Source organism: Setaria viridis, chromosome 8 (genome assembly GCF_005286985.2).
Source record: "Setaria viridis chromosome 8, Setaria_viridis_v4.0, whole genome shotgun sequence".
NCBI classification, from domain to species: domain Eukaryota; kingdom Viridiplantae; phylum Streptophyta; class Magnoliopsida; order Poales; family Poaceae; genus Setaria; species Setaria viridis.
The window spans coordinates 7819698-7834262 of record NC_048270.2 but is presented as its reverse complement, the minus strand read 5'-3'; the positions used below and the strand labels follow the sequence as shown (position 1 = coordinate 7834262).

Genomic DNA, 14565 nt, shown 5'->3' with positions numbered 1-14565 from the left:
TTACATTTGGTAGAAATTAATAATCCACCATTGTTTATTTACAGGTTTAGGAGCCTATTTATAGCAAGAGCTTCCTCGATCAGAAGGCAGTCCGCAGCACTAGTGCCAGCAACACATAACTAGAAAAGAGCAACGCATATACACAAAGCATCCATTGAGCCAATGGCATTCCTCACCACCAATGCGTCCTTCATCCCCGTAATGGTGGCAGCCGTGCCTCGCAGAAACCTCATCGTGGTCAGGGCAACCGCCAAACCCGCTGAGCACCACGAGCTAGCAGCCAAGCCCGACGGTGCTTATGCCGGTGGGCGGCGCCAAGCCCTGATGTTGTTAGCCGCCGGCGCTGCCTCAACAGCCGTCGTGAGCCGATCCGCGAGAGCTGATGAGCCTACAATAAAGGTCGGAGGGTGGGTGGAAATAAAAGACGTGATGAACCCATCAGTCCAGGACATGGGAAGATGGGCTGTTGCGGAGCACAACGCAAAGACGGGGGAGAAGTTGCAGTTCAGTAAGGTGGTTAGAGGCCAGCAGCAAGTCGTCGCGGGCATGAATTACATGCTCGATGTCGAAACAAAGGAACCCTCTCGTTTTTATGGAGCATTTGTGTTTGATCCACTGCCCAGCTCGCCCGAGAAGCGTCAGCTCAAGGACTTCAAGCCCTTGCTTGGATGATGGCAGCAACCAAATTAAGGGCCATTACTCGGTCTCTCTCTTATGCTTGTGTGTGTCCACTGCGATCCACCATCCTATCTATATTTATATAAATAACAATGGAATGCGTGTTGCTTGTGCTGGTTCTTTTTCAAATAACTATCTATATTTTTCATGCATGCATTGCCACAGGAATTCTAATAAGCTAGACTGCTAGCCTTGATAGCATTTCAGAGGGCCCATGTCTTTGTAACAAAACGGAGTTTCAACTTCAAAAGAAGCAGCCAATTCAAGGTTTTTGTTCACATGTATGGACATGGACATGGCAAGAATGCTTATCTCAGGACTGCGCATCCTGTAGGGAAAGAATGCTAAACTGAAATTATTGAGGTAAAATTGCAGAAACACTCCCATAACTCACTTGAATTTTGACATTCCCTATAATTCATTTTGTTGCTGATGCCCACCCTTACTCAGTTTCGTTATAAAAACAGACCTGGTATATATATGCACGTCCTTAAGCCATTCAAATGACCTTTTAATTTTCTTTTCTTTTGAAAGGGAGTACAAGTTTAAATACCTAAGAGAGCAAGTCAAGAACCAAAATACAGTACAAAAAGTATGCAAGAGAAGATGCTAATCACGTTGTCGGTACTTGAACACCGATCGATAGCAGGGGTTCAAGAAACCCCCTTTGAGAGGGGAGTCGCTCTGAGTGATTCGCGGAGAGGCAAGGGATGCCCAAGGGCTTAGACAGGTTTAGGTCACCGAGAACTGCAACGCCCTACGTTCTGTGCATATGGGTATGATTCTTTTGGCCCAATGGGCGAGAAGATGTACAGGGCCCGCGGTGGGGCTCTCTTCTTCTCTACGGGACAGGGTGAGAAGATGTACAGGCCTATTTTTCTCTGAGTCTCTTCCCCTTTCATGGACTTGGTCCTCACCTTATATACCCTGCTGCAGCCTGCAGCTCGCGCGCCCTGCCGCGACGCGGCCGCTCACGCTCGGTCCTCGCCCGTCTGTCTCGTCGTCTCGCCACATTGGGGAACGGGGAGGCGTGGATGCCTGGATGGGCTGGATGGAATGGAATTGTTGGGCTGGACGTGGCCAAGTCAGTACTACCAGGGCGCCCATTTGTGCATGTGGGGGTGTGATGTAGAGGGCGTCCCCATCCTTATCTTCATCATGGCCCCAGACGTCAATGGCTCGGTAGAGTTACTCGGAGTGACCAAGCGGGGCAGGTGCCCTAGGTAGGCTGGGCGCGCAGGCTCCCACGCTACCCCCTAACGGACGGGCGATGCAACCTGCCATGCCTACCACACCGTACACTATGGCGGGCAGCAACCGGTATCGTCAAGATTGCCCCCTCCCTTGTTAGGCGCATTTCATGAGCTTGTAGAATCCTGCCTGCGAGCCCTGGAGCATACTTCGCATGATGTGAGGGGCACAATCTTGTGGGTGAAATGTCCAGGGAGGCCCGGAAATGGGCCCTGCCACGGCACGGGTTTGTGATGATCGGGGCAGTCCCGAGTATGCGCCGCCCAATACTGCTTGTTCTTCCTAAGCCCCATGAGGGCCCATGCCACTCTCGTGTAGGAGTGTGGACCCATAGTCCTTGGGAAACCTGTGATATGGCGCCGAGCCACACAGGCCCTCGTTGTCATGGGAACACTCATTCTCATATCAATGACACGCGATAGCTTTTAATTATATTAGCGTTATACACATCACATAGACGAGTAGTCATCACAAAAATAGTACAACAAAAGGAACAATAAGAGTTGTATCACATTATTAATTCTAAACCTGGGAAACATTCATGATTAGATCCTAAGTCAGCCCTAAGATTCAAGAAGGCTGCAAACTGTTTAGATAGAGCTGCTATTTAGAACATCATCTCCATGCTGGTCGAAAATTTGTAAAAACAGAGATGAGGCTTTGATTTTTGAATTCTTTGGTGGAGTTTGTTCTTATAGTAATAATATCCCATTCCTAGCTATTTTTAGGCTGCAACTTTATTTACGGTTGAATCTAGGGTGAGACTACTACCACCATTTTTAGCTATTTTGAGAGAGAGTTCCACGCACGACCAAGAGGAAGAGGAGCTAGAGAGGCAGAGCTTAATTGATCTATGTCCTGTTTGTTTGAGCTTTGGCTTTCCTGATAGCTGGCTTTTGACTTTTGCTCCTCGAAGAGTGGCTTTCTGAAAGCTGGTTTCTCCAAAAGCTGAGGTCATTTGGCAACAAGCTTCTTAGATGCTAAGTGCATGATCTATATGGTGGGGTCCACCTGTCAACCTCATCTTCTCATCTTCAGCCTGCCCAAGCTCGACCATGTGGCCGTCCATTCCTGCCGACTAGCTTGCTCCAGCAGCCATGCACCCAAGCTCCCCCTCGGCTGAGCTCGCGCTCGCCCTTGTCACTGGTAGAAAACTGAGTATTAGTCCCGGTTGGTAGACCTCAAATCTCTCAAAAATGCATCCGGGATAAAAATTTTCGAGATGAAAGGGGGAGGGATCTTTAGTCCCGAGTCATTCAACTGGGACTAAAGACCCCTTTAATCCCGGTTGGTTTTGGCGGCCACGGCAGGTGCAACACGGTACCAACCGGAACTAAAGGGTATACATGCATGCGCCTAGATACGTCCCTGCATGACGCATGCCCGTACCCCTTTAGTACTTAAGACTTTTTTTTAAGTAATAAAATTAAACTAGTATTTATACAATTACTATATTTACAATTCTTAGTATATTATACAAATCAAACTAGTACTTATACAATTACTATATATACAAAAATTTGTCCACTTCATTCCTATGATCCTCCCATCGTGGTGTTGCTTTATGTATCTACTAAACGTCCGTCGTAATAAAAATCTCCCTCTAGATTTATCACGTCGTCCACTAGGAATCCTATGAGACCTTCGCATATTGCCCCTATTCTCTCATCCAAAATGCTATGTTGAATACTCCACATCTATAATTTGGAAATATGTGAATGTTACACGAACAATTAAATATAAGGAGCTAGAAAATAATTAATTATTAATAATTTATTTGACGTACTTTCATATCATTTGACGTCAGCACCTTGGGTCCCACAAAATTGTACAGGTGCACACAGACGTAGTATCCACATAGATTATTCCCGGGTTCATGTCTTAAGCACTTTAGTAGGAAAAAAACAAGTTATGAAATATTCATGTTATAGAATGTACAAATTGTGCAAACTTCGTACCGGGAAGTCTGTTTTGAATGTAAGTTTTCTTTGAATGGACCTTGGTCATTCTTGAGGAATTGTTTCCATGTGCTGCAGATTAAAATAATGAATGATATAATGTTAGGTGAAAATTATTACAAGTTTAGCATGTCTTGAATGTCTTGGTAGTCCTTTGATGGTTTCCTCAACGAATCGAACACAGTGACGTGGCTTTATTATGAGGATCCAGTGAAAACTGCATACGTAAATATTCATATTAGAGCTAACTAACATTAATTAGGTAAGAAAAAATAAAATAAAAATAGACGGTAGCTACACTTACTCAAAGTTGTATGGTAGTAGTATGTAACTCTTGTAATATTGTTTGTCCAAGAAATTGTATACCACCTCCAATGTTTTCTTTGGCTGATCCCATATCTGCTTTTAATTAACGAGCGATGGATCCATGAAGCTAACATGGAAGTACGATTCTCTACGGCACCTCTGAATTAACATCCTACATAAAAAGGTCCGAATTAACATCCTACATAAAATGGAAGACCAAATTAGTAGGGCAACGCAAGCACAAAAAATAATGATATGAGCCAAAATTTACATATAGATAAATAGACACTTACATAACCTAGGCGTTGATGAGAGAGACGTCAAGGGCATCTTGATGGTACACTTCATATATATCCTTGAATTCCATCCATAGGACTTTGTCACCTTCGCCGAAAAAATCTACCGGTTTAACCCGTAGACCGAACATTTTCCTCTCATCAGCAGACTGCTTAATGTACCATTCATGGAATTCATACATCTTTGTGGATAGCTTCCGTACCAACTCGGGCATTACAAGATGTTTGCTTAGCTCAAAGGTCCATCTAGGTACAACTGGCTCTGGAGCTAGTAGATCAACTTGCCCTAGAACTTCAGCAAGGGACATACCTGTTTCTTGCATGAATTTCACGACATTTATTTGTTGTTCTAAGGGTAGTGCTGCTATCTTTTGAGCATCTTCATCTGGTAGATCCCCAAGCAGGGGGACAATACGACTTGAAGACGAATTTTCTTTCCTTTTTTTCTTTTCATTAGCCTTAACTAACACCCGGTCGTAGTTCGATAGTAGTGGCACAATCTTCTTGGTTTCTTTTGACATCTTAATAAAAGATTGCAATTTTGCTGGATCTACTTGCTTTGGCTCCTTCTCCTTTGCTTTTTTTCTTCAGCCATTTTCTGAACCACTCCCTGCATTCTGCTTTGGCTGCCTCCCAACTTTCCTCATTAGTCATATCGGTCGCCAGCTTCTTAATGGGTTCAGGCTTCTTTTGCTAACTTGGCTTGGAAGGTGGTGGTCGCAACTTCTTCAGTAGTGCTATAGGTTCCTTGCTCGATGCGGGTCTTAGTCTCGGCGACGCTAATCGGGGTGGGATGTTGTTATCGTTGTCGCTGGCACCACCGGGATTTGATGGAGATGGAGACGGTGATCGAGCAGGAAGCGACAGTCCCAGTGGTGACAACGGTCCTAGAGCAGGATGTGTTGGAGATGACGGTCTTGAGCTTTGAGGAGATCGGGGAGCAGGATCCAGCATCAAAACGTGTTGGATTTGATCTATTTCTTTCCTTGGGCCAAAGGTGACATGGTGACCTGGTGAAGGATATTGGGAATACTTGGACTTGGCCCCCAATCAACTTCTTTGGACCTTCATGCCTTCCATGTATGTTTAGCACTCTTTTTGATCCACGAATGTATTTCTGAAAATGACAATGAACACACATAATGGTGCAGCAGCAATTCATCAAATGTATAAAATACAATCATGATAAAGAATTATTTCATCTGTGAATCAAAAGTTGCCAATATGGTTGTATCCGAGCAGGTGATGTCCTCATCACCTCTCATCCCCCTTCCACGCGCCCCTTACCGCGAGTAACCCACAGCAGAATGCTAAAAAACTACCTCAATAATTTAAAATAGGCCACGTCATCACAATTGAGCCCACATGTCATCCAATATATTCCTTCTCTTTTTGGCCTTAGCTTCTACGTGGAGACACAGCTCACCACCGCATCTCTTCGACCTATCGGCCAGCCGCTCACCCACGGCTCCCACGCCGGAGCCCATCCCCGCAGCTGTAGGTGGCCGCTCGCGCCCGTGGCCGCCAAGGCCCCCCAAGCTCGCCTCGTGGCTCATCCCCTTCGCGCGGCCGCCCCTGCTCGTTGCTGCCGGGGGAGAGCCCGTGCTCTAAGCTACCCCTCCCACTCACCTCTCAGGATTCCTCAATAGCTAGCAACCTGCCAACCAATTTGTTTCTTTTTCTTCATCCAAATTAGCAAGCAACAGGTCAAATATAATCAGCAGCACACCTCTTCTTTATTCTTCTGTCCACCATGATTGCAGCAGCAACCAGTAGTTCTCCCTTCTTCCTGCCAGCAAGCACAACGAGCTGATCAGGAACCCAGCTAACCTTCTCTCCCTCCAATAGCAGCATGCTAAATCCATCTCAAAAATCCCCAAGCTCCAACATCACCACCATGACCTCATCTCTCTCCATCGATTCTTGCTGGACCTCCAACCAAAGCACGACATCTCTTGAGCTTCTCCTCCTACCCGAGCCACAAATCCAGCACGGGCTCCTCCCAACCCATCTCCCTCATGGGCAATTCAAGCCATGGCCTGCACCTCTGCTCCTCTCAATCGCATAGCTGCTGAGTTGGTGCAGATGCCTCAGGATGAGCCAGTCGAAGGCGACATAGATGTGAATGTTGACTGGGGAAGCGGAGGTGGGGAACACAAGGACGAGCAGCACGGGGGAAGGGGAGGCACACCCTGCCCTGTCCCGGCTGCCGGCAGTCTCCTGCTCCACGCAAGGAAGGGGCGTGCCATCCTCTCCTTCTTCCACATTCTTCTCCTCCGCCTGCGCCTAACCTTGGTGAGCAAGCTCCGCTCGCCGATGAAATCCCGACGACCTCCTACACCAAAACCAAATCCTTCTGGCTAACAGATCCTACACCTCCTCATCATCCGCCTCGACTCATCCGCGCTACTCGCCGTTCCCTCACCATGCAGGAATTGAAGCTTTTCCATCCGCTGAACCCCACCGAGCACACCTCAACCATTGGTGACACTTGCGGAGGTGGCGGCGGTGGCAAAATGCGACGCCACGGGCAAGCCAGCCACGCTGCGGGCTCGTGTGAAAGCCGAGTGGAGGCTGGAGAAAGCGCCAGTTCGGCTGGGCCCGGGTGATGCGGCCGTGCGGGGTGGGTGGTGTCGGCGGGCGGTCCACGGCGCGAGGCGGCAGCCGGCGGGCGGTGCAGCTGCGCAGGGCGGGCGGTGCCGGCGTAGAGGGGCAGCCGGGCTGGGGACGCGCCGGCGGCGGATGGAGGTAGCCCGGCGGGAACGCGCACGGGAAGAGGTCGGGGCAGGCGGATTGGGGAAGACTGCGCGTCGCAAATATATGCAGGGTGATGGGGTGTGTTTTCGCGTCGCGAAAAAATTGGAAAGGTTTGGGGGAACGGTTGGAGTGTCTTTTTTTCAATTTTCCCCCTAAAGAAGTTATTAGGAGTGAGATAGAGATACTCTTGGAGTTGCTCTGAGACGACGATCTACAAGGGAAGGGAAGGGGATCCAAACTGCAAAACCAGGAAAGGGGCATATATTTTTGGGAAAAAGGGAAGTGCAGAGGGGTTTAGAAAAAAAACCGAGAAGGGCTTCACTGCAATTTTCTCGTCTATAATTCAAGCAGATAGAGAAATATCCTATGCTTTCTTGTTACCATATATTAGTAGCATCATCCTCTCTTACAGTTCCTGTGCATTTAACTATTCGCGAATCCTACCCCGAGAGGGGTCTCCCGTTTGCGTTAAGCCGACACCCCTACTCATCTTCGTCTGTTTTGGATTGGACGCGCACGCTGCGCTCGCGGAAACGACGGGACGCGCTCGCTCCGCGAGCGGAGTCGCGCCGAGGAGAGAATCTCATCCTCCCTTCTCCTCTTTCCCCTTCCGCGGCCTCCCCCGTGTTCGTCCTATCCAATGGTGAGGCCAGGCGATGGTGGTCGACGGCCGGCGAGGGAGGGAGGCCACACGCCGAGAATCTCCGGGCGGAGGCGACGCACGGCCAACAGAGGAAGGCTTCACTCCGCGGCACTCCATTCGCCGCGAATCTCCGGCGAGTGGCGGCGCGCGTAGAGCGGAGCGGCCGTCACACGCAGCGAGCAGAGGGGAGCCTACACTCGCAAACGGAGGGAGGCGACGAGCTCGGGTCTGCTACCCCCGCTCCCTGTATCTCTTCTCCACACCCTCGCCGTGATTCAAATCGCGGCGGTGCCGCCCACTACGAGGCGTAGCAGCAAACGGAGGGAGGCGACGAGAGGTTCTTCGTTGAGCCGAGGGCGTGCGTGGAGCTGCTACCCCTGCGTCCTGAACGACTCCTCGCCCCTCGCTGTCGACTACGCGCCATAGCAGGGCCAGCCATTCAATCAGCCGACGACCCGAGGTATGTCCAGATCCCTTTTATCATCCTGTTCTTTTTTACTCGCATCAAAAATCTTCTGATGTTTTATTTTGCGAATTAGATCATGTTCATTAGGATCCTGAGCCATGCAGATGCACGTCTACCATAGTTTAGCGTTTGCATATTACTGCCAAAATGTAGTTTCTGGTGGTACATAAACAAGTTATAAATGTTAGAGTTCGTCAGATCTGCTGTTGTTTTACATGTCGTGATCTACATTTCTAATCCTGGGTTGTACTATTAGTTTGGAGTCCTTTTTGTTGTCTGTTTGCAATATTTGTTGTGAAGATAACATGGAATGTTTAATATTCATTGGAAGATATATCACCCATACAATTTGGTCATGTTAATTGTCGCACTTTGCCATCTCAGTCAAGTGTGGATTTTGCACACATGGCGGCGCTAGCACATTCTCTGCTTCAGAGTTCAGACTGTGTGCAGCGTCCCTGTATTATTACTTCACAAACAATCTGACACCAACAAGAAGTAGTACCACTGAATTGGTTAGTGATGCAGGAACTAATTAGTGAAGTTCAATAGTATGGGGCAGGGGCTTCTATTTGTGTTAGTTTTGCTGCTTTTTGATGTTTTGAGTGTAACTATATTTTAGCATGCGGATATGCATTAGCCATGTGATTTCTGTCAGGCATATGTTGCAATCTTATCCATTTGTTGGTTCCATTGCATTATTCTTAACCATCTAGTTCATAATTCTCATTATGAACCTGAAGTTGCAATTTTTCACTGCCATTACATTAGTAATTAATTTAACTTACCATAGGAAGTAACATACAATATATGCAGTCTCATAAAAAGTAACTAATTATGCATTTACATTCCATATGAAGTAACTTACCACATATGTGATCACTTATCATTTCAAACATTTAGTTAGTAGAGTAGCTTACATTTATTTAGTACCTAGTCATCTATTCACATTACGTAGGATGCAACCAGCAGCTATTTTTTTTGAAACACGTATGATCTAACTAGCCATCTATTTACATGTAGCCATATGTTTACATGGCATACGAAGTAATTCAAGTTTCGTCTGTTTTTTTATGATTTTTGCTGTTGCATCCAAGTCAGCATTCAAGTAGTATTGTCAACAACCAGGCCATGTTTAGTTCACTCCAAAATCCCAACTTTAGCACTATGCAAAAAGAAGATTCCCCATCACATCAAACTTGCGGTACATGCATGGAGTACTGAATGTAGACGAAATCAAAAACTAATTGCACAGTTTTGTTGTACTTTGCGAGACGAATCTTTTGAGCCTAATTAGTCAATATTTGGACAATAATTCACAAATACAAACGAAACGCTACAGTATTGCTAAAGTAATTTTGGCACCCCAAAGTTGGGCAACTAAACAAGGCCAGTGTTTGTCACATTTCAACAGGTATGACACAATTACTTTACCTCTCCCAATCATTTAGTTTGTTTAAAGTTACAAAACTTAAATAAATATTGCTAGCAGTAGCTTTAGTTTTTTCTGAGTGGGGTGCTGAGTTGCATGATGAGTCTTTAATTGGGGTCTAAAAATCCAACGGAGCTGGTATGCAGTATGTGGGAGTGAGACTCTCTCACCACTGGATACCCAGTAATTCCTGGTTTGGCCCCTTGATGCATGCATGCAAGCTTAGCACCTACACTTTTTTTATAGCTCACTTATTTGTTTTAATTTCCATTATCCATGAACTTGTTCTGATATCATCATTCCTATATTTTGTCACATTTTTGAGGTGCATCCAAGTCAGTGACACCTCATATTGGGGCAGTGCAGCAGCATTCTACTTTTGACATCAGCTGACCATTCATATACGTAGTATGCCACAACCATGCACAATTTTTTTCCCATTTTTTATTGTGATCTAGTTAATATATTCCTTATTTCAAGTAACTTGTCTTTTTATTTGAAGTCACCAATTTTTCTATTTCACATAATGTTTATGGAAGCAACTAATTCTATATTTATATTACATAGGAAGTATCTAAGCATATATTCAATGACACAAGAAGTAACTACTTCTGTATTTTTATTACTTAGGATGTAACTTACCATATAGTCAGTCACATAATAAGTAACTTGCCAGACTTGTTTCATATTTGCGTGCTTAATGTTGATAACAAAACACTATCTGTTTTCTGCTGATATAACCAAAGTTATTCTGTTTTCTTAACAGACAAAGACCATTAGAGTTGGCATTCAAGATCACAAGGGAGCTACTGCATGCACTTGACTCAATTTCGATGAAATTTGTTTATTAATCCCACTGATTAAAGTCATCCTTATTGCTTTCTGCATCCAGTAGACTATAATTCCTGCTAGCTATGTGCTGTTGTCGGTCTAGGATGAGTTTTGGTAGTTTCCTGTTCTATTTTCCCATACTATATTTTGTCTGTCACTGCCATTTGTCATAAAAAGCTGCAATTACCTCACTGCCATTGCACTATTCTTTTTTTGCTAATGACCTTAACTTACTATAGGAAGTAACTTTACCACATATGCAGTCTCATAAGAAATAACTAATTCTATATTTATATTCCATACAGAGTAACTTACCACATATGCAATATCATAAGATGTAACTAATTCTGCATTTATATTCCATACAAAGTAACTTACCACATATGCGGTATCATAAGAAGCAACTAATTCTGTATTTATATTCCATACAAAGTAACTTACCACATATGCAGTCACATATCATTTCAACCATTTAGTTAGTATCTAGTCATCTATTCACATCAATATGATGCAACCAGCCCCTATTTTTTTTTTGAAACATGCATGATGTAAGTAGCCATTTATTTACATGACATATGAAGTATAGTCAAGTTCCCTCTGCTTTTTTTATGATTTTTGCAGTTGCATCCAAGGCAGCATCAGTGCATATTTTTTGTGTTAGCTGTGTGTTCTCGACAACCTGTGTTTGTCACATATTCAACAGGTATATCACAATTATGTTACCTCTCCCAAACATTTACTATGCTTTAAAGTCACAAAACTTAAATAAATAATTGCCAGCAGTACCTTTTTTAGTTTTTTCCGAGTGGGTGCTAAGGTTCATAAGTCTTTAACTGGGGCCATAAAAATCCAACGGAGCTGGTATGTGGACTTAGATGTTTTCTCAGCTTTGCATACCCTGTAATCCCCGGTTTGGTGGCCCCCTTGATGCATGCAATTCTTATCACCTACTCTTTTTTTATAGCTCACTTTTTGTAATTTCCATCATTCAAGTGCTTGTTTTGATATCATTATGCCTATTTTTTATCATATTTTCGAGGTGCATCTAAGTCAGCGACAGCTCATACTGGGGGTGGTGCAGTACCTTGTCATCAGTGACCGTTCATATCCGCAGGTATGCCATAACCATATGCATTTTTGTCCATTTTTTTATGATCTAGTTAACCTATAACTTTATTTCAATTAACTTGTTTTTTATTTGAAGAACTAACTTGTTTTTTATTTGAACTAAATTTTGCTTTTTCACATAATTTTTGGAAGTAACTAATTCTGTATTTATATTACATAGGAAGTAACTTACCATATATTCAGTGACACAATAAGTAACAAGTACTGAATTTTCATTCTGTAGGATGTAACACATGTTTGATACTGTCATCTTTATTCAATCATATTTAACACATGCTTACAGCAAAACGCAGTTCTATGTGTTACATTACTGTGTACATATTGTCAATAGACCCAACAAGAATTCTTTTGCCAGTAGCTTTTATTCTTTTCATTTGGCTCTGCATATTTTAACTGTATAGAAGGATGTAACTCACTGATTTTTGCATCTATGCACATTATCAAAGCAACTCATAATTATTTACTGCGATTTGTTCATTTTTGCGTTATTATTTTTAGTCCATTGCCCCTAATCCTGAACATTCAGGAAGTAACTAGGCATGCATTTAAATCATGTCCGAAGTAAATTGACTTTAGTTTGAATGTTGTAAGTAACTAAGTATTGCTATATATTATATATCATAAGCCTCTTATGTTTTCTTGAATCTTTACATGCACCTTCACTCACCTTCATATGTGCAAAAAGTAACCTTCGCTTGCGTTTTACCAATTTAGAATGTAACTTTTAATTCTGTCTTACTAGTTTTGCAAACCTAGGAAGTAACTAAATTATTTTATTTGCCTCTAGAGTATCAACTTCACTATTTCTAGAGGAGCAACCAGTCATATCTAAAGTCTGAAAGTAGATGTTCAGTAGCATTGTTTTGAAAGCTATGTGTAATAACATGTTCTCATTGTTTGCTACCAGACATTTTCAGTCTACATATTCATGCTCCCTTTTTAACTGTTAACCTTAATGTTACGTTTCTCCCTTTTTTACAACTGATGCCAGATGATGGATAATGGGCCATTTAACTATGAATCTTCTTAATTATTTCAACTGTTAACTTCAATGTTACCTTTTTCTTCCCCTTTTAACTATGAATATGTTTGTTTTCCATACAGGGATAGAGATCTAAATCTCAAGTACAAGGAGTAACCGGATGCAAGGACTTCATGTTTAAGCAATAAAAAAACAAGGCTTTTTTTTGTGTATGGGCAATAAAAAACAATACTTCATGTTACAGGATGCACGATTATGAACCACTCATAAATCTGATTGATGTAACTATTTTTTTTTCAGTCCCAATCTGGGAGATCAGCTGTTGGATGTTTATGTTTCAGAAGTTGTGTTTGTGTTCGGGATGAGGAGGATGCGCACTTTGACATGCATGATCTCCCTTTGATGTTGCCTATGGTCCCATGCTGTCTTGCTCCTTATTTTTCATCTGATTTGGTATTTTTTCGACCTGATTCATGACTGGGTGATCCTGGATTTGTTTCTGTCGATCGAGCAGCGGTGGTGGATGGGAATGACGTTTGTTGCTTCAGCACTGCATCTAGGGTTTTGCTAGTTACCTGGGCCATATTATCTTTTGTCTGGGCTTTTTTGTTGTTACTTCTTTTGGGCTGACCCTTGTCTTTTATTTTTGCTTCCTGCATTTTTTTGCCGCCAGTTTTTCCTGCACCAATTTTTCCACCCATCAGCAAGGTCCTTTCTGTTGCCTGTTCTTTCCACCCGCGCGCAATTGGCGGAGACCCCTGCTCCTTGATAGATAAATAGCGCGTGGTCCCGTGTGTGCGTGGGGTTCTTTCCATTTATGGAAAGGATGCTAAATATGGGGCGCTCCAGCTAGCGCTAAAAGGAGAGGCGTCTACGTGTAGTCATCTCCTTAACTATTTATTTGCTTGTTGTTTCTTATTTTTTGAAAAACTTGGAGAGCACTTTTGGAACAATCTTTATCTTATTTGAAAAGGATATAATGTTACATACCACTATAGAATCTAATCCAAAATTGTGTAGATACAAGAGAAGATCATTGGGTTCCAGCTCGAGGGCAAGTGAGCTCTACCAATTGAGACATTGGTGAGGAAAACTCTAGGTATCATCAATCATCAATACTATAAAGATCAAAAACAATTTCCACACAAATAATTCCCATGTAACCCTCTCAAATGACCCACTTGACAGGTTGAGAGGGGTATGAAAGTGTTTAAAAAAGAGAAAATGACTGTTGTTGGATTTGTGGTTCGGTAGTCCACCTAGGTACACAGATGGTAGATATGTAGGCAAAGGGGATCATGAAACTAAGAACTCAAATGGTAACATAGTGGCGCAAGATTTAGGCTAGTTTGGGCCACCAAGATGGTGTCATACCCTACATCATGTGTTCGGCTGGATTGTATTGATATGCTGAACAAAGCTAGGGCACCAATGGCAAGGTATGGGATGATCTGGCCCTCAAGGGATGCCCTAGGCCACCTTATATAGGCTAGCGACCTAGGATTACAAGTCAGATGAGATATAATCCTAGTCGATTGTTATAAACAAACCAATTTGAGTCCGTTTACAAAATATATCCGTGATATCCGGCTGAAATCTATTCGCCTAGCATATGTCTTGTGCTCCATGCAGCTCCATACCTTGCCCCGTACACCTAGGACAAAGAGGGCCCAAAGGTCGGGTCAACCAGTAGCCTAATCGGTGGGAACTCCTAGGTACCCATGTCTCTCAATTACCGTTTGGGCACTACATTTTTCGATTGAATAGAGAGGTGTACTAGGGCCACTGCCGCTAGATCCTGTCTCAACCGCACTGGCACTGAACCTTGGCATCCCAC

At 43.8% G+C, this 14565-nt stretch overlaps 1 long non-coding RNA gene across 1 annotated transcript; it reads left to right on the top strand.

The window, feature by feature from the left end:
* On the top strand, positions 1-2781 carry LOC117866915 (uncharacterized). The gene is made up of 2 exons (XR_011896277.1): positions 1-1041; positions 1213-2781. It is a non-coding gene; the product is annotated as an uncharacterized lncRNA (long non-coding RNA).
* Positions 2782-14565: the final 11784 nt, after the last annotated feature.